Raw genomic sequence first — 26,751 nt, 5'->3', positions numbered from 1 at the left:
CAATTGAAATGATAAAGTCTGAGAAGCAAAAAGAGGGGGAAAAATGAAGAAAAGTGAAGAGAGCCTAGGAGACCTGTGTGGCGCCATCAAGCACATTAACATGCATTATGAGAGTCTGAAAAGAAGGAAAGAAATAGAAAGAAAATTTGAAGAAATAATGGCCAAAAACTTCCCAAATTTGATGAAAGAAAAAAAATTTACAAACCCAAGAAGTGAAGTTAACTCTAGGTAGGATTAACTCAGCAACTTACATCCATTATAAGCAAACTGTTCAAAAACAAAAACAAAGAAACAGTCCTAAAAGGAACAATAAAGAAGTACTTTGTCACAACAGTCACAATAAGTAACTAGTAATCAGTAAGATTAATAGCAGATTCCTCATCAGACAACATGCAGCCAAAAGAGCAGGGTGATACACACATATTAAAGTGCTTTTTAAAAAAAGGCAATCAACCAACAATCTTATCTCTAGCAAAATACTCCTTTGAAAATTAGTGAGAAGTTAGGATATTCCTAGAAACACGAAAGCTGAGACAAGACATGCTTTAAAGGAAAGCTAATGGCAATCTTTCAGATCAAAAGGAAAGAACAGTAGACAGTAACTCCAAGCTGTGGGAAGAAGTAAAGCTCTCTGGTAAAGGCAAATAACGTGAGCACGTGTAAAGCCACTATTATTGTATTTAAGCTTTGGAATGTCACACTTTGATTCCTACAGGATATAAAAAGTAAACAGAAAAAAACTGTAAGTTGATGCTACTGAGCAACAATGTATAAAAATGTAATTTGTGATACAACATAAAAAGGGAAAAGGACAGAGCAATATGGAAGCAGATCTTTCTGCAGAATTAAGTTTGGTTATCAACTTGAAGTAGATTGTTAGCAATTTAGAATTTACATGTAATCTCTATGATAACCACAAAGAACATACCTAAAAACATTACCCAGTAGGAATGAGAAGGGAACTCAAATGGTCACTACAAAAATAAACAGACAAGCCAACAAAAAAACACTAATGGGGGAAATGAGAGGAAATAGGGTCTAAAAGATACAGAAAACAATAGCAAAATGGCAGAAGTAAGTTCTTTCTTATCAGCAGTTACTTTAAATGTAACTGGATTAAAGTTTCCAATTAAAAGGCAGAGATGAGCAAAACTTAATTTAAAAACAGCATGATGCAACTGTATGCTGTCTGCAAGAGGCTCACTTAAGACACAAAGTAAAAGTATGGAAAAGATATTTCATGTAAAAATAACCCAATACAGAGATACTGTGGTACCAATATTAGACAAAACAGACGAAGTCAAAAACTGTTTCTTTTTTTTTTGACAAACAAGGACCTTTATATATTGATAAAAGTCAATCCATGAAGAAGATACAATGATTTCAAACATATATGCAGCAAACAACAGAACATGAAAATATATAAAGCAAATATCAACAGAACTGAAGGGAGAAATAGAAGGTTCTACCATAAAAGTTGCCAGAACATCTAGACAGATCAGCGAGAAAACCAAGGACTTGAACAAGGTTGTAAACCAACTAGACCTAACAGACATACATAAAACACTCCAGCTGACAAGAGAATATGCAATCTTCTCAGATGCACATGGAACATTCTCTAGGACATACCATATGTTAAGCCATACAACAAGTCTCAATATATTTAAAAAGACAAATCATACAAAATATCTCCTCTGACTACAACAGAATAAAGCGAGAAGTCAATTACTGAAGGAAAACTGGAAAATTCTCAAGTATAAGACATGTATCTATAGGTGGAAATATAGACAGATATATAAATAAGTGGGTACGGTCTGTATGACCACACACTGGTTGTAAATTTTAAGCGAAAAAAAAAGCCGACAATGATCTCTGATTAAACTTTGAAGTAATTTCCAGGAAAAAAACTTAAACAATTGGTAAAATTAAGCTGTCACATTTAGTGTAATGAAATTGCGAAGTAGAGGCATTACAGCATTGGGATTAAAGGCTACGGCTCAGGCAGGATGCACCTGAGTACATGCTCCACCCTTTACTTACCCTGTTACTTAATTGTTCAATAGCTGTTTCCTCATCTATAAAATGAGGATGCTAACAGTCTCTATCACAAAGCGTGGTTAGGAGGATTAGATAAGTGCAAATAAAGAGCTTAGTACAGCACATGGTACAATATAAGTCCTCAATAAATGTTAGTATCATTTTTATGAACATTTTAATCAATGAATGTGTTCAAAATACTGGCTCCAGTGAAGGAATACAAGTAGAAGTCTATTAGTTCTATGTAAAGAGAATAAACTTATTCATAATTTAAACAACTGAAAATTGCAACTATTCTTAGTGTTCTGCTTTTTAGAAGGTTTCCTAGATTACTGTGACAACCCAGAAGTCTTTCCCAGTACAAAATAATAAACTGTTATGGTGCTAAAAGTGACAATCTCTTGTTGAAGGCCATTTAATTTGCCCCAAAAAGAATGTCGTTTGTGCCATCATTTACAATGAACAATCAATGTAGCATAATCTTTGATCACATTTACCAGCGGTGGTAATGGACTGCTTGCTGTGAGCTACGCCAGTTCTGAACATGACCCTAACATGATCAGTCGCATCAATGGTTATTGGGAGAGGGTGCAGAAGGGAGATGCCAAGCAGAGCACTGCTACTGGCCTGTGTGGTCCTCCTGGGGACCCCTTGCGTCTCAAAAGCGCCTCCTACAAAAGAGCTACACAATGCCAAGGCTATATAACTCAGACAACGGCACAGTTATAGGAAGCAGATAAACAGCAAAATAGATTTTACAAAGAGCTTCCTCAGAAGTAAATGTGGACAAAGAACATCTGAAAATATTGCTTTAAAACTTGAAGAAAGAGTATCACGGCCAAGGATGATTATTACATGATTTGCCCTTTGACACACTTTTTCTCTTAACAAAAATACAAATAATAATTTGGTTTAAATTTTGACTAATATTTTTAGATTTTCTGCTATTTTTATGCAAGTTTTAATGAAATATCTCACATCTACATACGAACAGACAAACAGAAATACACAGTAGCTTTACAAAGAGAATCTAACTGATACCCAATGGAACTCTAAACCTGACATTAAATTACCTCTTCAGTGACCAAATAATATAGCAGAAATAATGAACATATTATTTACTAAATGAAATAAGAGTATACCTGCTACTGAAGTCCTACTTCACCTTCTATAAACTTTTCACAAAATAACTCATAGAACGTGTATTAATTATTCTTTCTTCAATATATAAAGGACGTATCTTTTTCTGTAACACAGATTCCTTTGAGCAACTCTCATTTCCACCATTGATTACAATCAATTCCAGACCCTTTAATGGATGTTCTAGAGCAGGGTTTGACAAACCATGGTGTGGGCCAGCCACATGGTGTATTAAATTTTACTGAAACAGAATCATGCCCATATGTTTATGTACTGAGGCTGCTTTTGTACTACAATGGAAGAGCTGGGTAGCCGAAACAGAGGTCATAAAGCAAACAAGCCTTAAATATATATTATACTGTCCTGTAAGAAAGTATTTTCTGACTCTTGGTCTACAATATATATATTTAATACATCAGAGCTGTCCTCAAACAATACTATACAGCCGTAAGTAATGCCAGGGCCTTCTTAAAGGAGTATATTCCCAATTCTTCCCTCTCATCCTCTGCGTCACTGTCATCTTATATTTCACTATTACATATGCTGTAAACACACAATATATTGCTCCTATTTTTGTTTTAGACAGCCATATTTTTAATTAAAAAGAAAAATGGTTTTATTTTACTTTCATTCACTCCACTTCGTATGTCCTTTCTTTTCCTTGTACAAATTCAAGTTTCTTTGTCCTATTATGTTCGTTCTGACAATCCTCCTGTAACACCTCTTATAGGGGTGGTTTGCTAATAAATTCCAGTGCTTTTTGTATATCTAGAAAGTAGATATGTCTTTCCCATTTTCTTAAAAATATTTTTTCATCAAGTATAGAAATCTGGTTTGAGAAGGCAATTTTTGTTGTTTTTTGTTTCCCTTTCAGCATATTAAAGATGTTACTCTGTCGTCTTCAGCTAGCATGATTTCTGAAGAGAAATTTGCTCTAATTCTTACCTAGTTCTTATATCTACATGTGATTTTTTTATTAGTTTTCTATTATTACTGTAAAATTTTTTTATGGTTGCCTTTATTTATCTTTTGACTTTATCAGTTTGAATATAATGTGATCATGTTTTGAAATTACTTTTATTTATGTTTGTTCTCTGTGTTTTTTATGCTTTGTGTTCTCTGAGCTGCTTCGCTCTAGTTCGGTATCTGTCATTAATTTGCGGCAATTATCAACCATTATTTCTTCAACTGTTTCTTCTGAGATTCCAATTACATGTACCATTTGATATTGTTTCATACTTTTTAGGTGTTCTGTTTAATTCTTTTTTTTTTTTTTTTGGCTACACAAGAGACATTTATTAATGTTTTGTTTATTTACAGTTTTAACATAGCAAACCAAGGAGAATTACCACTTGGCAGAAAGCACATCACTCTACATTTGTAACACATTGGTCTCTGCTAACACCTTGTAAAAGCAAGGAATACAGTATGTTAGGGATCATCTCAAAAGTTCCAAGCTAATTCTTTCTTTGCTCCTAGTACCTAATCCCCTCCCTACTCCCAGCCCCTGTTCTAATCATCAGGAGACAAAAGAAAAAAAAGGGCAGGGTCTATAATCATACAGAAAGTGTCAAGAATTGCATTTTAGTAATTAGGCTGCATTTGTCCTTGTCCTTTCTATTTTATGCAGTGACAACACCTTTACAATCCCTTAGGCACACAACACAGAATAAGGTACTGCAAAATTAGAATACAGACTATGAAAAATTAATGCTTATTATTTACCAATTAAGAATATATTCTTGACCACACCATAAATGTATTTTGCACTATGACTTTGCTTCCAGGTGTTCACAGTACAATTAAATAAATTTCTAGATTAATTTTAACAGCAAAATGGATTATGTGCAGAAATGCAGTCGTAACAAAAGTTTTAACTTTTGAGAAAACCACTTTTAAATGGCCAGCATTATACATATCTTACACTAAAATATTTAATTCCAAATTCATTTTTGAGATGGAGGATGAATAAAGCAAGATTGCCCCCTACTGACTACAGGGACAAGGCTCATGCTATTTAAAATGACTACAAACAACAGATAAGGCATTATTAATACATCACAGACTTGATTGTGAGAGCTTTTTCAAACATTAACCACTAATGATTCAATGATTACAGAATTTTGCATTAACTATTAAAATTTTACACCTAGAACAAATAGAAATGATCTTTTTCGACAGTACATTATTTTTTTAAAGCAGGTAATTATTCCTCTGTGTTCTGCATCTTGATTCACTTCCTGCAGGTGTTCTCTTGCTTCTTGAGAGAGAATTCATAAATGCAGGAAGGCCTCTGCCAGAAAACATCTTTAACAAATAAAGAGAACTCTGGTCCTGGGGAGATTTGAGAAGGTATCTGGCATCTTCCGAACTTTTGCATAATTGATAAATTCTCTGAGAAACAGGAGAAAGCCTAAAACCAGGAACACCCACCAGAGCCAGTACTGACCATCAAAATATCCAGGGAAATAGGTGGAAGACCTGACAATCAGGATCCACTTGATCAGAGAGAGACCAAATCCTGAAATGGCCCCATACCTTCCTGCAGCTGAAGTGGTCAGGCAAAAAGACAGGAAAAACCCAATCCAGTTAAAGAGGAATGCCATGAAAAAAGTTAACATGAAAATCCCATCGTTTCCTATCCTCATCTGGTCAGGATCATCAAAATCACCCCGACCCACAAAATCCTCATCTCTTCCAGGTACCAAAGGGTTCTCTCGGCTTCATCATAACTGGGCAGTGTGGTAGCCACATTGTAAGAGGGAAGCTTTGGAAACCCAGACTCACCTTTGTAGTCAAAATATGCTGCACTCTCTGCGGAGATGCTGCTGTAAGGTGGAGGAGCGTCCCCCGCAGCCTGCTGCGGCTCTCCAGACTCCTCTTCATTCTGCAGCTGCTGGTACCGGCTGCCAGAGGCCGGCTCGACCGCCGCCAGCGCCGCCAACGCCAACGCCATGGCGCAGCCGGTCGCAGGGAAGGAGGGTGGGCGGGCGAGCGGGCGAGCGGGCGGGCGAGCGAGCGAGCGAGCTGAAGGGGCGCGGGCGCTGAGGCCTGGGGGCGCCGGGACGCTGGCGGGGACGCGCCTCGGGTGGGTCTCAGTGGCCGCCGCTGCTGCTGGGCCAGCGGTGCTCCGCGGGCTGTCTGCTTAATTCTTATTTCTCTTTGTTTCAATTTGGTCATTTCTATTGATATATTTCCGTTTGTTGATTCCTTTTTTTTTTTTTTTTTTTGCTTTGTCAACTCTACTGGTGACCCTTGTCATAGACATTCTCTATTTCTGTTACTGTGTTTTTCATTTCTAGGATTTCAATTCAGTTTGTCGGTATAATTTTCATCTCTCTGCTGAAATTAACCATCTAATCTTGCATGTTGACCAGCTTTTCTACTAGAGCATCTAACATCATTATTTAAATTTCCTTGTGAGATAGAGCTAACATAACTGTGCCTGACTCCGATGAGTACTTTGTCTCCTTTGTGTGTGTGTGTGTATGTGTGTTTTGGGTCCTTTTCCCTTTCATATGCTTTTTAATTTTTTGTTGAAGTTCTTATGAATTACTGTCATCAGGTATACGGTAGTAGACACTAAGGTAGTTTTTATGCTTAGAAATGAGTACAAACTTCTAGACCTTCCAGAACTCTAGCACAGGGGTTTGAGTTAACCCAATAAGGAGTTGAGCTAGGTTTGAAGTTTACTGTTGCTATGGTTACACTTGGGAACCATAGGCTATAAATTCCTCTCTATCGTTTTAGGGATGCGGGATTTAGTTTGCCAAAGGTTTTTTTTTTATTATTATTATTCTCATAACTGTTCCATACTCAGTCTTAAGACTCTGTGTTCCAAAAAGGCCTGTCTCCAGCAAGTTACTTATTATTTGACACTTGTTATCCTGGCAACAGGGAGCGAAAAATGGAGGAGAGTGTTCTTTGATCCTCCAATTAAGTCTTAGTCTTGGTTGAGCACTGTGTCCCTAGGTCTCATGTGTATGCCTCTCCTCAGTGATCCTTCCCCTTGCCTGGTATAGTTCTGGCTCCTGTAGATATTCTTGCCTCTGCCCTGAGGGTTGAGGTTTATTATTTTTTTCCCCTGTTCCTAATCCTTAGCTTCAGAGAAACTCCACTGGTGCCCTAGGGCAACAGTAGTTATTTCAGCTTCTCAACAGAGTTTAGTTTTGTTCCATAGAAGAGGGAGAAGAGTCCAGATGGAGTTTATTGCTCCTCTTGTTATGGCTGCTGTGCCCCTACCCTAGTTCTTCACCACATGGGAGATTTTCTTTGGCTGATGGGGTTCATGAAGAAAAATGCACACAAGAGGTTGTGGAGTCTTCCTATTTTTGTGCCTTTCAGTGGCTTCACTTCTCACTGGTACACACCTGCTTCCATCATTCAACAGCCATTTTAGTTGAACTCTTTATACAGGTGTCTGGCTGAGTCTGGCCCTGGTAAGTTAATACTTGCACCCTGCCTCCCTCTGCAAGAGAAAAATCTGTGTCTCCCTAGACTCTGGACCAGGTCTTTGCCTTGTACCTTCAGCACTCAGTGGGGTCATGAAAAGTAGTGAACTTGCTGTTTCTCCAGCTTTTTACTGTTGTAAGGTTGTAAATGATTTTTTCCACCTTCCTCCACCTTGATCAGAAAACAGAAGCCATTGCAACTATTTCTATTTAACTCCGCATGTTATGATTTTCAAAGCTTACCCTCGTAAGTTTTGACTTAAGCTCACTCACTCATCAAATGTCCACCTAAAGCTTACTATGTGGCAGGCATGGGAGCAGAAGCTGATGACTTCATTCTGCCAAAGTTAAGCAGCTAACTACTATCTGTCATAGAAATGCCCCACCAAGACCAGCTGCCCCAACCTCTAACCTTAAGGGTAAGTATGCATGGGTCAAGGAAAAAGATTCCATGATTGTATTTACATGCAGTTAGGTTTAGACAAATATTGTACTTTAATTCAAACAACTTAAAACACTTCTGTGTGGTGCTACAGAGAGTATAGATATGAGTAAGATAAAATACTTCATCTCCTGTCTCTGTATGACTTGCATATAGAGAATAGCTCAAACATTTAAAAAAGACTGTGGAGCAACTTTACTCCTCAGTTTTATGTGCTTAGGAGCATTTTAAGGCGTGGCTAAGTGATTAAGACTCACTATTCACAGGTAGCAGGTTGATGAATTGAAGCCAAAAATGCCTTAGAAAAATATGGAGTTTTCTTTGCAAAATTAATCCTGTAAGTTTACAGCAAACAGCAGTCAAGGTCAGGATTAAAGAAAATAACCCAGGAGGATATATCATTTATTTTATATTATATTATGTTATGTTATGTTATGTTATATTATATTATATTATATATTATATTACATTATATTATAATCATATCTTATCATACCATATTATATTATATTATAGGAATTTACTGCATGGAATTGAGGGCAGCCTTCATGGAATGTGGTCTGTTTGTCTCTGTACCTCTAGGGCTCTAATGGCAAGTACTCAGCCTTAAATCCTGAAGGCTGAGTTTTTCAGTACATCTGATTTTCCTGAAGGCAGGTATTTCAAGCCAATTCTGTTCATATAAGAAATTAAAGTATATGTACCAATTAATGAATGTGTTTTATGTGGAGCCAAAAAAAACCCCAGAATCTGTGAGAAGATCAAATATTTGTGAGAGACTAAAAACTACAGTCTCTACACGTAAGAAAAAGTACCTGGGAAGTCAAGGTTTCAGAACAGAAGTTGACAAGGAAAATGCCACAGTTTTATGAAAGGAAACTAGGAAGATGCTGCTTTAAATGGCTTCAAAGTCTTTTAACTTGATACATTCATCCTTCCACACCTCTGGAGATAACTATTGGGAACATTATGGTTTTCTAAAACAACTGCTCCTTCTGTAGCTAATCCTCAAACGGTTATTACTAATATTTACTGCTTTCCATTTCCCTGTCACAGATTAAGTTATTCCCTAGGGATGCCAGCATCGTGAGTCACATCACACCCAAGGCTGGATCTGGTCTCTGTCATTTTGCCTCTCTAATATGGCCATTCCTACTATGCCATGTATTTTACATAGATCTTATCATTTGAATCTCAAGAGGTAATGTTTTAAAATTTTTCCAGTTCTAAGTATATATTCCCCACTATTTCATTTCAGTATATATTATGAAAGAACAGAAGATTATGAATTGTTTAAATACCACTTAAATATCAACTCATGGGGCTACAAAAGTTAAGTAAAAGAAAAGATACTACACAGCAAGGTTGGTAATCATACAATAACAAAAATTTGCTTCAGTATAATAGTGGGTCAAAGAGATTACTACACCAGCACATGTATGATTCAATCTTTGATTTAAAAAAGCACTGTAACTTTGAGTTATAAAAAGCTCTGAGAACTGGAAACAGAAATGCAGTCTAGGATAGATTATTCAGACTAATATAGAAGCCTTGGCATGAATAAGGAGAGAACTGTGGTCGACCCACAGAACAGTTGGATTATGAACCAGAATATGCAAATCAGGTAACTACGATAATTATTAAAATGTTAACTTGCAAATAAAGCACAGAAAGTAACATTCTACAGTAGGTTGATTCAAGCACAGTACAGGACAAGACTGTATGATTAGAAGTAGACGTACTTTATGAGATGTTATTTCTCCGAGGCATGTTAGTACCAAAGCAGTAATGCAAGCACAGTCTGACTTCTAGTTTCAGTTAGGCTAAGTGTCCATGACTTCTCTGCACATACGCACACAGGCAGCGGGAGCACACACCCACACAGACCTTTCCTCACATTTCCAGCGGTTTCTGTATAACTGGGTTTCATGTATTTACAGTAGGTTTCTCTCAAATCCCAGACTTGCAAGTTCCCACTCTTCCACCTCTGCTGGGTAGTTCCTGAGCTGTGCCGGTTTACTCACTGCCCACAGTGCTTTCAAGCTGCTCACACGGCTGGTTCTCCATCTGCAAAGCCACCACACTCTGCCTTCACAGCCTAACCTGCGGACTGCTGCCGCTCAAAGGATGCGTTGTCTGCTTTCGTTTTCTCCCTTAATAGTTCTAAAAATAACTATCAGAATAATCTTCACATAAATAACCATGTTTATCAAGGTAAGACGTAAGTCAAGGGCTTACAATGCTCTGTGTGTGCGTGTGTATGTGGTTTTACCTGATGACTATTCAAGTCTAAACTCCCAACCAAAGAATCAAAGGTCCTGGGAAGTGGTTTCCTATCTTGCTTCACTCCCAGTTCTAGAATCCCAATGTTCTAGAAGGAACTTTGTTTTTCATCACACCTACTGCTTCATTTTATACAGTCCTTTCAATTTGTCCTGTCTATGCTTTGAATTTCTGCTTTATTGATTCTGTTCTTTACTGCCTTTAATGGGTATTTCATTTCAGCTATTATATTTTAATTTCTTTCCAGCTCCCTCATCTTTTCCTATATTCCAGCCAGATTTCTTTCACCTCAGTATTTTAGCATCTTTCATGCTTCGTTTCAAAAGAACGTGTATGCTTATTGAAAATATTTTAACAAGAGTTACTTCTTTTTCCTAGATTTAAGTCTTTTGCACAAATACGTCTTTTCTCTGTCCCCTAAGAACAGTGTTCTCCTGATTTTGCACTACTGTATCCTTGGGTCTTTGTGGGGCTGTTTACTCATTCCTGAAAAAATCAACCCTGTCCTTCACTAGTAAGTGGGACAGAAGAGGATGGCGGCAGTAAATTAATTTTCTTGGTTTCCTTCATTACCCACATACTTCTGTTTAAATCTTTTAGGCCTTAAGGACTTTTGCCAAATTTCTAATATTACTTGTCATTTGCTTGCTATGGCTCTGAAGAAATGAGCTCTCCTGGGCTCCACTGCATCAGTCTACAGGAAAAAAAAAATCCTGGATAAACTGAAGCATTACCTTCTCTTTAGAGGTACAGCAATAAAAATGCGAAGCCAGACAGTATAGATTCCACAGTTCAACACACCTTCCTGGCATTAATTTTCCTGCTTCAGGATGAAATGTGCCATTTACCTAGCTTCTTTTACCTTGGCCACAACACGTTATCCGGAACTTCACTTCTGTTAAAAGCAATGGAATTAAAAACAAACTAAAACAAAAAAAATTTAAAACCTACTGCCATTCTGCCTCCACATCCATTTACATTTTGCTTTGGATAAATTCTTCATGGTGTTTGGCAGATTACTGGAAATTTTTCCAGATTGCAGCAGTGCTTAATTTTGAACCTATTTCTACCAGCATGCTGAAGGTGGCATGAGAAATTACGGACTGACTCAACCCGTAACTTAACTTGCTGGTCTCATTTTGCCTGCTTCTAGGTTCTACCGCATCGGATACTGAGGTCCATCTTCCCAAGCTCATGTTCTCTAAGATCCTGTGTTCTGGCTTCTTTGATAACCAGCTATGTTCTCCGAGTCAATCATCAACTCTGGAAGACCTCACTGTTTGTTCAACAAATTTGGGCTGGGATTAGGGTGAAGTGAGCGAGGAAAGTTAGGCACTTATGTGGCTCATAAAATTTAAGGGGATGCCAAAAACTCAGTTAAGATAAAAACACTTTTAATGTAATATATTTTAAAAATCACATGAATGCTAAAAAAAATCAATGATTAACAAAAGAAAAATTTAAATGAAGGTTAGTAACACTGCTATTCCAAGCCACAGTGAAGCCTAAGACAAAGGAAAAAAATCACTAATACTGATGCTTTCAACCTGCCTCATCCTAATCTGAGCCATCTTAGTCTTGAAATATGATTTGAGCGACTCTGCTTCTCAGCCACTGATCTGTGCTCTGGTCACTGCAGAAGGAAGACCAGGCGGCCTACTGACAGGATCCACCCAACTCTGTGATCCTATCTCAGCTCTATCCTTTTCTCATGTTGGTGATTTTATTAATTTTATTTACAGATTATTTCTCAAATTCCTCATCTGTACTTGCCCTCCTTACTCTTACTAAGTAAACTAAAATCAAGATCATTGAATAAAAGTTACTGGTTGTTCAACTGAAAGAATCACCGCATTCTTCTCATACTCAACACTTGTCTGAATTTTCACCTACTTTCTTCTGCTTCTCTCCTACCTCAGAGGAAAAGGGTTTTCTCTTGATTGCTGATCTTTTATTCTCTCTTTTCTCCTCTACTGGGACCTTTTCCTTCAAGCACTCATTTCTACATCAACTTCAAATCCTTCCTCTTTCAAGGGAAACTGGGTCCCACAGGCTGAGAAGTCCTTTCTAGAGCTAGAGCATTCTTTCTCTGACCTTATTTCACTGACTTCACCACTGCTTCCAACAGTGCTGCACAGACACTCCTTCCCCCTCGTCTGCGTGCCCACACACGTGTAATTCGTGGCTTCTGTCCCCACCACCTGATTAAAACTATACAAGAATCACCTTGTCCAGTTTTGTATCTCTAACCTTTCTCATCCAGAATCACTTTTTCATCTATATCCTTCTTCCATTATCAGCACTATGTCCCTTCTTAACAGTGCCTTCTTAACATCTCACAGCCAAATGAAACAGCCTGCTAACTGGTGACCTGTCCTTCTAACTAGTGGCTTGGTTCTCTCTCTCCATTTTGTAATCCACTCTATACTTGGCCACTCTCATTCCCTTCTCTCTCTGCCAACACCAACAAGAAATCTCTGCTCTGCTCAAACCCAGATAATCACCCTTTTCAACATGTTGTATGCCTCTTTCTGCCATCTTTAATTTTTCACCCCCTATATTTTGAATGCTCCTCCCATTCCTCCCTAGTAAAAGCTAGCCATGTACAAGGTACATTTTAAGTGAGATCTTTATTTTCTCACCAGATTATAAATTCCTTGAACCCAGGGGTTTTCTCATTCATTCCGATGTTCCCAGCACCAAACAAAAGAATGTGCCCACCTTAACAAAAAGGAACAGATGGGCCAGTCCCATACTGTACAGCTATCTTCTTTGGAAAACTTGAACTATCTGGTAAGTAATTTGGTTTTCTTCAAGATAATGACAGATACCATCAAAATCATAATCTATTGAGAAGAAAAGGAATTTTCAAGCAAGCAAGGCCCAACTGTGATTCTTCCTGAACAAAAATTGAGATTGGGGGTCCTCAAATTACCACTGCTTTATATATGGCCTAATGAGCTAAGAATGGTTTCTATATTTTAAAATATTTTTAAATCAAACGAAGGCTATTTTGTGACCCATGAAAATTATATGACATTAAAAGTTGAGTCATCATCAGTACAGTCTTATTGGAGCACAGCCACACTCATTCATTTACATGATTCCTGCGGCTGCTTTCACATTACAAGGACACAGCTGAGTGTTGCTGCAGACCATATGGCCTGCAAGGCCTAAAATATTTACTATCTGGCTATTTACAGAAAAAAAATCTGTCCACTCCTGCTCAGGATCAGCAAAGTAATACTGTGAGAAACATCCCCACCAAGAGGCAAGGGTGTTATGTGAGATAAAGAAAGGCCCTGGGGGCCACAGCAAAGAACACTTCTTCTCTAATGTCCAACGGGGAGTTTTCTGTGAGGGGGAAAGGCTTGAGAGGAAAGTCCTAGTGGTTGACAGAAAGCAACCAGGTAAGGAATAAAACTTGACTGTTCACTTTTCTATCATTCCTCATCCTCAGAAAAAGAAACTGCCTCCCTCCACTCTCCAAATTAGCCCTCCCACCCCAAAACTTACTTTAAATTTATTTATACACTTTATAAACATGGATATACTGACACCCAACTTCCTGGCTGTGGCAAACAGGAATATACCTACAAATAGATTATAAGGTTACATTATCATAAACTGAGAAGTATTTCAAGAAGCAATGAATCCTACAATGTAACCACTGACAGTAAGAAAACTCAGTATCAAATATAGCCAAATTCAAATCTTTGTTTTTGGTGGCCACTTTCTAGTGAACAAGTGGTAAATGCCAAACAAAGTCCATTAAGCAGGGCAATTCCTGGAAGAATCATATTTTTAGCCAGTTCCTTCGGGTTCAGTAAGAGGAGATTAACTTCGACTCAGATGTTGTGCAGACCTGAGTTGCCTAATGACAACTGATTACATGTTCTCTTCATACTTTCCAGTTCCTTGCCATCTTTTGTGGCACACGACTCTGAGGTATCAACACAGTATTTTTTTCACATGGATTGCCTCTTGAAAAATATTTTGGCTCTGTCTGTAAGCATCCCTGCAGTCCACATCAACAGAAGAGCAGACCGCAGCGAGAATATACATTGGCATTCTCACATCACGACGATACGGGGCTGCCCTGCCGTAAGCATTTTGGTAGCTACAACATCCGAGTCAGTTTATTTAGCAAAACCTTACCGAGCGTCTGCTGTGTGCCTAAGGGAATTCAGGGATGAAACACAACAGCCTCTGCTTTCAGAGAACAAATAGTTTAGCTGGGAAAACAGATGAATAAACCAAATACACAAAATTATCTGTTCAAGATGCTCCTGAACTGGTAACTCCATAGTTCCAATTAAGCAGCAGAGACAGCCAACGTGTCATAAAAATCATCTAAGGCAACATGCAGGGAAACTTTTAAAAAATTACCTCATTTCCTTTTCTCTTCTCTATTTGCTTACTTTCTCTTTTCCCTAACTCCAGGAAACAGTGATGGGGATTTTAGATAGTTTATTGGCTAGGAATATAATTTGGGTTGGCAGACAGTGATCTAATACAGAGTCTAGCCAGCATTTCCTTAAAGGATTCTTTTTTCCCCCTTCTCTTTGGACCAAGTGAGACCGTTAGACAAGAGATTCCTATAAGAATAAAAGGGCCTAGATCTGACTGGCTTAGGCCCTTCCCTGAGAATTTTATATATATATATATATATGTATGTATTTTTTTTTTTAGGAATTACACTCTTAATTTTGTTTTTTACTGTTATCAAAGGTGGCTAAAGTAGTCCATCTTCCATAGGAACAGTTAAGTTACTGAAAAATATCAGGATTGGAAAATTTATCACCAAGAAATTTTAAAGTTTATCATAAAAACAGGATGAGGAAGACTGAATTTTGAAGGTAAATTTTGGAAAGCCCCAGTACATATTTTGTTTTCTAAAATAAAGCAATAATACTAAAAAGAAGATATGCTGTGTGATTCCTGTGTAAGAATAGTGGGTACGACAATCCATTTCCACGTAGCCACTCTTGTTTTTAAAAACCCTATCAGGCTCTCTCTTCCCCTCAAATTTTAATGAGATGATTACAAACACTTTGCTTTGCTACAGATAAAATAGACACTGAGAAGTATTTCCAGTTGTTCTTATTCTGGGTCTTACCCTTCATCCAACTGTTCAGTGCCTTTCTGACTTTATCAGGTAGGATGCTGACTCCAAAATTAAGCAAGACAGGGTCCAGTTTCTGCCACTCCTCCTAGCCGACCCTCAGTTCTCTCCCCCGCGACAGAGGGAACAGTTAGTTTCAAGGTCAAAGGGGTACAGATACAAAAAGCTACAGTTATTCCAGAGAACAGGATGATGAATCATGAGCAAATCTTTATGAATATTTATCCATTTTCTTTAAAATATACTTATCAATAACTTTCAAAGATCAATGATTAGATAAGAGCCAATTTGATTGCTTCCTTTTGAAGTTAATGCCAAGAAATACTTTCTTAGTAATGAGATACTTTTTCTTTCATTAAAGGCTCAGAACTGTGCAAACCATAGTGTTAAACTTCTGTCCTGGCCGGGAACCTAAGGCTTGGCGTCTCTGGGGGATTTCATTCATTTCATGGCAAATAATTATTGGGCCCTGGTGTTGGGAATCCACAAGTGAACAGAACAGACAAGGGACCAGCTGCTTGTCTAAAATCCTCTTAAAATTCCCTTTTTAAAGTTTTTCAAAATATTATTTTTTCCCCTTTCTATACAATTTTGGGTCTCAGTGACGACGCATTTCAGTATGTAAGACTGTTTTTCTCCTAAACTAACCCAGCAAAGGTACTTATAGCCAATATTCACTTCCTTTCACATCTGCGAGTTGTCTTAGAAATTAGAACTCCCATTTCTAAGAGAATGTGTAGGAACACGTACTATGAAGTCTTTAAAAACAAATTAACAACTTTTAAAAACAACACAACCAATTTGTAATTATAAGAATTCCTATCCCAGCCAATCATGTGTTTAAAACACACGAATTCCTTAAGATGGCTCCAATAACTAGTACCAGATCACCACAATATGAAAGTCTCATGTAAACAGGTGTTTCTATCAAGGCTAATAGTGTCTTCTGAGTAACTGCAAGGCTCTGCCTTTACCTGACCGTCTACACAAACACATGTTTATCTAGAAGCCTTTCCTTTCCCACAACAGCAATAGCATAAACTCCGCCCAGAGTTTCCAGCTCATTAGGCTAGGAAATCCCTCTGCTTTCCCAGTTGACCAGACAGTCTTTACTCTTCCAGAAAACTCCCCTCCCAAGTTCTGTAGTTCTCCCTTGCTGGCCTGGACTACCCTGGTTCTTAGTATCTTTCCCCAGGTATTTCCCGGTGGCGTAGCTGTGGGCATTTGGAGCAAGGTGGTTCTTCCTTATGCGGAACTGTTTGCACTGCAAACCTTTAGCACTTACTCACTAAATGCCACCGGAGTTTCCTAGTTACCCTGACTACCCCTCTACCCACCCCAACTCCTCCCTAAAAAACCCTGCCCTACATGTCTCCATAGGCTTGGGCATGTGGGTGGGAGGGGAGAGGGGTAGGAGTACCACTCCCAACTGACGACTAACATTCAGTGTGTGGACCGTGGACCTGAATTCCTTATTTTGCGACAGCTAATTTGCTTGGTTTTCCTTACTTTTAGAATCTGAACTCTGTATCCCCTAACTGAATCTCCTACCTCCTAAAGCTCCTTCTTACATACTAGAGAAAATCCTGCCCTTGCCTCTGCTTAACTCAATCTCTGTTAAGATGAATACAGAGACTAAATCAAAAAAAAAGATGATGTCAGAAGGGAAGTATACACTCTGAATACACAGTACAGAGTAAGTGAAGTGCCTGAAGATGAATGTCTAAAGGTAACAATGACCAAGAGGTCAGATGATTCAGCCAACCTGGGTCAAGTGTACTGTCATTTAGGCAAACCTGAGGAGTCTAACATCCACTGGGGGTAGGGGAGGAGAAGTCTTACAGTAACTTACATCCCTCTATGCTTACCTGACTCGCAGAAAATGATTGGCAGCTCCTGCCCAGGACCTCTGTGCTTGCTACTTCCTCAGCCTGGAAGGGCCCTGCCCCCAGCATTCACATGGCTCATGCCTCCATTTCCTTAAGTCTTAGCTCAATTTTTTTCCCAATAAGACTACCCTCATATTTAATTCTGCAGCCTCCTGACTCTGTGTACACTATCAATCCCCTTTAAACTGCAATGTTTCTTTTTCCCAAAGCAATTCTCACTTTCTAAGACGCTATCTTAATTCTCTATTATGCTTGTTATTTACTGTCTCCCTCTGCTAGAACGTAAGCTCCACGAGGACAAGGATCTTTGCTTTGTTCGCTGACGCACCCCAAGCACCTAGAACACAGCTGCGGAACCCAAAAGGCCTAATGTTCACACTGATGACCTTGACTTGCAGAATGATGGATGTAGGCTGTAGCGAATCCAGCCCTGTCTCCCCAAACCAAAAACATGACTCCCTTGAACCCCGAGGCTCTTGCATGGTGTGAAACAAACGCTTTTTCTTATTCACTAGTTTATCACTAGAGGAAGACAGCAAACCCCTTCCCTTACAGACCCGGGCACTATCTGAGCCCGTAAGGCCTTTAGTTAAGCAAATCTCTGAATCCTCCACTGCAATAATGCTTCAGACTCTGCACCAGGAAAAATCCAAAGCCACGTTTCTCCTTCCACTTACCTGAAATGACTGGAGCCTGAAAAGTTGTGGAAAAATGTGTTACAGCTCAGTTGCGAACCTGGATCCAGGCGAAACACCAAGCAGCACTCGGATAGTTGGAGAACTCGCGTATTTACACCAGCAGGCTCACAGGAGTTAACACCTCAAGCTCAGGACCCCGTCTGTAGGGTTACACAGGCCTTTTATAGGCTGCCAGATTTACACTTTGCAACATCATATGCAAATAAAGTACAACAGAAGATGACCAACCAGGAACAAGTGTTGTAGAAACAAACCAATCAGGAGTGAGCTCCATGCAAATGAAGTACTACAAATGGACCAATCATAAGTTAGGGAAGTGGACCAATCAGAAGTGAGAGTAACAACCAATCAGGAGTGAAAGTAATAACCAATCAGGAGTGAAGGAAATAACCAATCAGAAGTGAGCTCAGGGAACCAATACAATTCTAGATTAAGTTAGCCGCTTTTAGAGGCAAAAAGTGAGGTAGAGCCTCTGGGCCACGGAACCGGACGGTGCTGGGAGGAGAGCAGCGGCCCTGCCTAGGGGTCCTGCCTGTATTTTAATGGGGCTTACCGCCTCAAAAGGAGGAAATTCATACCTCCCAAAGTCATCTAGCAGCCAAGGCAGGGGCCTCAAAGCAGAGACCCACTGACACCCAATTAAGCGTTTAAGTATGGCCTTTCTAGTTCAGTTCCACAATAGTTTATGAATACTGATTTAGAAGGGTCAGAAAGAGCACAGGTATCAACAACTGGAAAAAAAATTTTAAAGATACATTTTAGACTCTGAAAAGAGTAGTATGAAATGAAGAAACAAATTTCATTCTTAGGAACTAAATAAATACAGGAAGAGAGGACGTGAAATATATTTAAAGTTAACTGCTATGTCACATGTTTATTTCCAAGAGAAATTTCCCATAAGCATTGATCATTTTACAATGTAAAGACAGAACTTCCCAAAGATTCCTACCTCACATCCAACCCCAGATGCACAGCAACTCACATGTCCCACTGTTTACTGCATGTGCGGGCCAACCAGCCTGCAGATGATTCAATTAATCTTAAAAGTGACATACCAAAAAACCCAACAACAACAACAACAAAAAAAACAGATGTGGCATTAAGACTTACAAAGTTAACTGAAACTTTTAAACAAGTAAAATGCATCTTTAAAAAAAAAATCTTTACTTAGCTACACCACAATGAGGAATAAAGGGGTTTACATATGTTCCAGTTCTAAACCTATCAATCAAACCCATGTTATTCCTTTGGGAACTTACTTACATGCATATTTATCACCCTCACATGCTAATTCCCTGCTGTTTTATACCTACGAGGCATGTTTATGAGTCCTAATTGTTGATCTCATCTGACGTATTTCACTGAAGGAAGGTATTATTCAGTTATGTGGTCTTATGTCAATGAGTTATGAGGACCCAATCTTCCAAATGCAACTTGCTCTTCAATTTTTATTAGGACATAACATTGCACAGGAAAAGAAGTATGCTAAAATAAGAGAATAAATGTTTCATGTAAAGAATTTAATCATCTCATTTTTGATCCACCTGACCTCTTATGTTCAACATGAAATGTAGCCGTAAAAATCAGGTCACTCCCTTAGTCACTTACTTCACTCTTGTATTGAGCCTTCACTTCCTAGTCTGCCGTCTTAATGTTCAGGACCCTCCTCCAGTTCACACTAAAACCTGTTTTCATCCACCGACTCTTTTGTCATATTCCTTTACTATCATTTTGTTTTTCTTCTCAATCAAGATTCAGTGACCTTTTTGGTCTGTCCTACAAAACTCCACTAGCCACACTATTTTCTTCAACTCACTTAAAATGTTACTTCAGGCAGGAAGTCTTCCTGAAATAGGTACATTGGGTAACGAGTAACTATTCCTACATTCATTCAAACCCTTAGAAAATACTAAGTCTCCACTGGTTACTTCACAATATCACTAATTTTAAAAAAGTAAGAACACTCTATGCAACAAAAAGCAGAAAAAGCAGAACATAGTTTAGTGGAGACATTCAGGGATGGCGCACACTAAGAATGTTTGTTATTGTGAAAGATAAATGGAATCTACTGCAGTGGACCTTTATTTCTACAGTTACCAGTTGGTACTGCAATCAGGTGCTTTTCAATAATGAAATAGACTAGACTGATGACTATAAAACATTTGTAACAATGTCACAAGGGTCTTGAAATAACAGCTTCTACCCACCATGAGAAATCTAACTTTAAAACCAATCTTTGGGACACAGACTCCTGTAAAGAAAATAGTATGTTTTTCCATACCCAGCACCTTTGGGGTGTAAATACATCGTACTACTGAAATATCTAGCAAAGGGTCACCACACTGGGTGGGTTCAATGGCACTGTGACTCGAGTAAGAGAGCATGAAGCTCACCTCCGCTCCCCCCTCCCCCAGGGGGTCCCACCACCGGAGCCACAGCTAGACTGAACTGAAGCCCCGAACATTAAGTGTTAGAAGAGAGGCACACTTGGCACGTAGATAAATGAAGCCCAGTAGACTTTCTCTCTTCTCTCGACCTACATGTGAAGAATAAAAATTTCAGAGCTTTCTATTCTTGAAGAGTATTGGGAAATGTTTTAATAGCAGGATTAAAATGTTAGAATGCAATAAAATATTATTAGTATTAATTTTTGTATGCTCAAATAATTTTTTAACAGTTTGGCTAATCAATAAGCTAAGAAAAACACATTTCAGAGGAAAAATCATAAGTACAAAAAAAGCTGTAACAGAAACTACTTAGCTTTCCCCATTTCTTAGCATTTGTGAAAGATCCAGGAGAAGCTGACAAATAATAGCACTATACAAAGAGCATTTTTCAAAACTCAGACTAAGTAAATTGATATCCAGAACAGGTACTCACAGTACCAGGGGATCTGAAATGTACTTTAGTGCATTAGAACTACAGGTTAATAGAACTTGATTGATTTCCTTTGTGCCACAGAGATGAAACCAACCAAATTATATATTTGCTGCAGTAGGAGGTCGGAACGTTAGTAGCGTTACCACATAAAACAAGAATATTTACCCTTTAAAATACTATAAATACATAAGAAACTATACTAACAGGACACACTAAAGCAATGGCGATGCCAGTTCCAGGATATTATGAGTTTTCCAATATTCTTATCACTGTTATGTAATTAGAAGACTAGTACAATTTAACACTAATCTAGTATGTTCTTTAAATACACTGGGTTTCATGAAGGAGATGTTTTTAATTGGACACTTTCTTCAGGTCTTTGACCCAGTAAAGGAGGTTTCCTGCTGCTCAATAAAAACCACAACACACCATTCACTTCCCACCCTGTCTCCTTGCTTCATTTTCCTCCTTAGCCCTCAACACTGCTGGAGTGATCCTTATTTTACAGATTAATCTTGTCCACAGTCAGTCTTTCACTAAACCCGCAAACTTCCTGAGAGCAGAGATGACTGTGTGTTTTGTTCACCGCAGTCTCTCCAGTATCGACAGCAGAGCACGACACAGAGCAGGCACTCAACGAATAGCCACCGCACGCGGTCATCCTTACAAGATAAGTGAACCTTACAAGGAACATCCGAGGACAACAGAGGTAGCAAACTTTTTTTACATTGATAACCAAACCAGAACACTTAAGAAGGCTGGTGCTGAATGTCTGATACCCCTAATAAATCCTAAGTCATCAGAATATGTGTGGCCAAGTTACTGGAGCACCTTAACCTGCCCCCTCATCTTAGTTGAGCTACTCAACCTCTGAATTAGAATTAAGAGAAAATATATCACCAACCACTAATCCTATAAAAAGCTACAACTTAGACCTTACCCCCCAAATAATGATTTCAATTAAAACGTATGGAAAATGACTGTCAATTCCCTGAAAGTATGTTGGAATTATTAGAGATTAAATAAAAGAACAATTATTGATGTTAAACAATTTAATATCCCTAACACACTATTAAAAATATGTGACTTTGATAGAGGATTAAATAACTTGCATATTAATGTACACATATGAATTCACACACAAGTTCACAACAATAAAAGTTCACTGAATATTCCAAGATTAATTCTTTATGTATTTAACTGTACTTTAAAAAGCTCAGATAAGCACATAGAGTATAAAACACTCAGTTCTGGTAGAGTACTTGCACATGGTCGGAAAGAGGGTTTTGAACTTTTACAAAAAAAATAAATTTTGTAGGTGGTTCTGTAGCTCAACATACTTAATTTTCTTCTTCTTTCTTCCATTTACACCTGTTCTGGCCATGAGTCACTAAATCAGATTTGGTGAGAATTTAGTTGGCTTTAAGGTGGAAATGTCTACTGCTGGACAAATTTGTGGCTTTTTTAATTTAATAGAACCTAGTTTTTATTTAGAAAGTAAACAAAAGTACAGGTTTTATAAATAAGACAAATGCATATACTGGCCAAATCCTGTCTTACAATTAAATTTTATTTCACTCTCTTAAAAAGGTGTGGCTCTTCACCTGTTTATAGCACATGCTGGAACAAGCAGGCATCTGCCCCACGAAGGGAAGGACGCATGAACCTCACCTTGACATGAGACGTAATTTTCAAATATGACGTTTTCCCCTTAAGGAATTTACCTAGCAATGGTGAAGAGACATAAAATTTAAAGATAAGAAGAGAGACTTTAAAATGGGAACCATCTTATAATCTACTAAAGGTGCACATGGCCAAACTCAGTAATCATTTGGTAAGAGTTATGCTGGCAAATTATTTTCCTGGAATATTAACTACTTATTCGTCCAAACAGATCTCTGAGTTGCAAGCCTTACTGAGATAACAAGCCTGATCACAATCTGAGTTTATTTATGTTTGCTGTAGGAGAGCTTTCATCGTACCTTTGTTTTTTTTCTGGGCAAAATGGGAAAACCATACACTACCATATACTACTTTCTACTTAATTCAATTAAAAAGTGAATGTCTTAGTCCATTCAGGCTGCTACAACAAAAATACCACAGACTAGGTGGCTTAAACAGCACAGACTGTCCTCACAGGGCGGGAGGAGGGGGAGCGCTCTCAGGGGCCTGTTTCATGAGGGCACTAATCCCATTTAAAAGGGCCCTTCCCTCCTAACCTCATCACCCCCCAGAGGCCCCACCTCCTAACACCATCACTTTGGGGGTTCAGATTTCAATATATAAAATTTGTAAGAACATCGATACTCATTCCGTAACAGTGAACATTACAAAATTTATTTTAAATAAGGTCCTCTGGGCTAGGTAAGGACACAATTAGCAATATGTGAAAGGTGGAATAAATTCATTATCCATTAGGGGAGAAAAGCTGGGAGGTATGTGAAACTAAAAGAAATAAAGAGTAATGCAAACACAGAAATTTAAAGAACTAGTCCAATCTTCAGAAGACATGTTTAGACAAAGTTCCAGATGAATAAGGACTTCACATTCAACCAGTTACCCATATTTTAATCCCTTTTGTGCCTCACTGACAGTAAAAGTAAAAAAAAAAAAACAGTAAAAAAAAAAAGGGGGGGGGAACCCCACAGGATTTCAGAAGGACAAAAATTAAACTGGAAAGTTAATAGACAAGGACAAATTAAGACTTTTGATAAATGCTGCCAAACTGAGTGCTGGAAGGATTATGCCAATTTATATTCCCACTAAAAGCAAATGATAATGTACATCTCTCTGGACCTCAGCCAGAGTCCAGTTTTATTATGTTTTGAATCTTTTGACAATTTGTCTAAAAAAATTGTCTTGCCTTAATATCATTCTTTAGACAGAAAATGAGGTAATCTTCTATATAATTATTAAACATCTAAAACACTAAACACTTTGTGAGAATTGATATATGTTCTTTGGCCATTTTTCTATTATGTTCATCTCTCTTTTTTATTACTAATTTTTCTGAATTCTCAAACACTAAGGATATCAAACACTTATTTACCAACTCTAAAAGGTTAGAGTGTCTTGGCGCTCCTTGCCCCCACTATTTACATGTTCTCAAATTCAGTAGCATCCAAGTGCTGACATGTCCCAAATCCAGACCTCAAGACTCTGTATTGCCAGAATTTTTGACTCCCATACCTGTCTGCTCCATGAACATCTGGAAAAGAATGTAAAAAAAAATCTTGATTTTGTCTCCCCACTCCCATTCTCTCCAAATTAAATTTTCCCCCAGTTTCCAACATTTCAGTAGAGCATCACCTATCTAGTCAGTTACCCGAGGCAGAAACCTAGGAATCTTTCTGGATTCCTCTCTTACACTCGCAAACCTGCCATCAATTCACCAGCAAGTAGTGTTCTCTGCTCATTTCAAAGATACGTCCCTATGTACTTCTCTTCATGTCCACTGCCACCACTGCAATGCAAAGCCACCGTCACCCCTCTCCCGAGTAGAGCATCATCTCCTAACTGACCTCCCTGTTTCTATTCCTGCCTCCACATTATTCACACAAGACCAGAATGATCCAATGAAAATGTGAATCATAGTTTCTAATACAATTCCAGCATGATTATTTAAGGATACAGAAAACCTTGTTCTACAATTTATATGGAGAGGCAAAGGATAAAAGAAGGATGAAGGAAGGATAAAGGGAGAAATCACACTACCTGATTTATAACTTAGTATCTAGCAGTGTTTCTCAAACTTTTTTTTCATTATCACTCCTATAAGGAACACTTTTAGACATGTTTTCCCCCAATTGCTCCCCACTCATGACATTTTAATGCCACAAATATACTGTATTTCTGTTATACCCTGGGGCCCTTTGCAGAGCCACAACCATTGTGAGGTCTAAGATTCTCCCCCAACTACAAGAACACATTTTTGCTCCTTTGGGGGCAACATCACCCTGCGGAGAATGTAAGCTGTATTCCTGAAGTGTTCAGGACAGTTCAGTACTGGTGGAGGGATAGACACGTGGCCAATGGCACAGAAAAGGCTCCACAAATAGTTCAGAAAAGTACAACCAACTGATTGTTGGCAAAGGTACACAAGCACCTCAATGAAGGAAGAATAGTCTTTTCAACAAATGGCATTGGAACAATTCGAGGGGCAAAAACATAGACCCTGATCTAAACCTCACATCTTAACCAAAAATACACTTACATGGATCATGAATCTAAGTGTAAGATACAAAACTTTTAGAAGAAAATAGACAAAATCATCAAGACACAGGATTAGGCGAAGAGTTATTTGACATGAGTTCTTAGATATGACATCAAGGGCATAATTCATTAATAAAACAAAATCAAAATCAAATAAATTGCTCTGTGAAAGACTCTGTTAGATGAGATGACAAAACAAGCCCAAGATGAGGAGAAAATATTTGCAGATCACGTATCTGACAGAGCACTGGTATCTAGAATATAGAAAGAACTCTCTAAACTCAATAGGAAAAGCAAAATCCTTTCTGGCAAATAACTTGAACAGACACTCAGGGAACTATCCACAGGCCTCTGAGAGCTACTAATTAATACCACATCACCATCATGACCTATACACGTCTAAGGCCTGGACCAAGCTCCAGGCCAATGTTTTCAACTGTTAACAGACACTTTCATTTGAGTATCTTGCAGCAAATCAAACTCAATCACCAGCATTACGCTTATCCTCCCAAACCTGTTGTTTCCTCTGAAGTTCCTATCAGTCCCAAACGCGTGTGCGTAAGCCCTATGTCCAAGGCTCTTTCTTCAAGGAGTGCACGGCCTAAATGAGGGGAAAACACAAGGATACCAGCAGACACATTAAGTGTTGCAGAGAGCATTGCAGAAGATTTGGTGAGCACACAAAGCATAAAGTGTTGATGGGGATGTGTCTTTGAGAAAGGCTTCACTGTCTAGTAGACATCTGGACTGAGGCAGGGTGGAGCGGGGGGATGAAGGACCCAAAACACAGAGGTGTGATTGATAGCACAGGAGAGTAAGTGGGCAGCACAGAAAAGAGCTGGTATCATGATAAAAACAATACCTCCTTGTACCTCTGGAAGGTTTCTTAAAAGTTTATCTTCTCTCCTCAGATACAACTTAAGCTTCCTGAGGGAGTAGCCACAACTTGTGTTTGTCTTATAACTCTCACGATAAATTGCTTAACTGTTCACTAGAACAAAAATGAATAACTAAACTGTGGAAGATCAACGCAATTAGAATCCTCAAGCTCCCCTAACAGAATATTTAATCGAACAGGCACACATGCAAAAAATAACCAAAACTTCAGGTGAATACAGTACTGAGGGAAGGAAAAAAGCAGATTTCAAAAGCTCCTGACTTCCTGTTTCTTTATGATAATTTCTTAATATTCATTTTAAATGATTTAAATCATCTTAAGAGAGACTTGAATCACATTTTGATAAGGTCAGAACATGTTTGATTTCCTTTTGTAGCATCTGCAAAAAGTAAAATAAAGGAATCATGAAGAAGGCTGGAAGGAGTGAGTACATTTAAGATGGTAATAGACACTGGGCAACATCTAGTCCGTGAGCATCTCTCTTCTGTAGGTCTTCAATAAAAGAGATGTGGATATCGACAGCTTCAGCATGGGTGTCATGTACCAAATCAGCATCCCTCCTCTCTTCCTTTCGTTTCAGTATTGCTCTCAGAATCCTTACTTCCTTTTTCTTTGGACAAGCTTGTTGTCATTTTCCTGAATGAAAGCTGGCCTATTCCCTTTGCCCTTCTAACTTCTTCAACAAACAGTTAACAT

General features: G+C 38.4%; 1 protein-coding gene and 1 pseudogene across 17 annotated transcripts in view; both read right to left on the bottom strand.

The window, feature by feature from the left end:
- Window positions 1–26,751, bottom strand: part of LOC141575745 (ankyrin repeat domain-containing protein 26-like) — a 166,353-nt gene that overhangs the window by 87,746 nt on the left and 51,856 nt on the right. The window lies entirely within an intron of this gene.
- LOC141575780 (NEDD4 family-interacting protein 1 pseudogene) lies at window positions 4,427–6,210 on the bottom strand (annotated as a pseudogene).

This window comes from Camelus bactrianus, chromosome 32 (genome assembly GCF_048773025.1).
Source record: "Camelus bactrianus isolate YW-2024 breed Bactrian camel chromosome 32, ASM4877302v1, whole genome shotgun sequence".
In the NCBI taxonomy this organism is placed as follows: domain Eukaryota; kingdom Metazoa; phylum Chordata; class Mammalia; order Artiodactyla; family Camelidae; genus Camelus; species Camelus bactrianus.
This window is presented reverse-complemented; position numbering and strand designations above follow the sequence as displayed.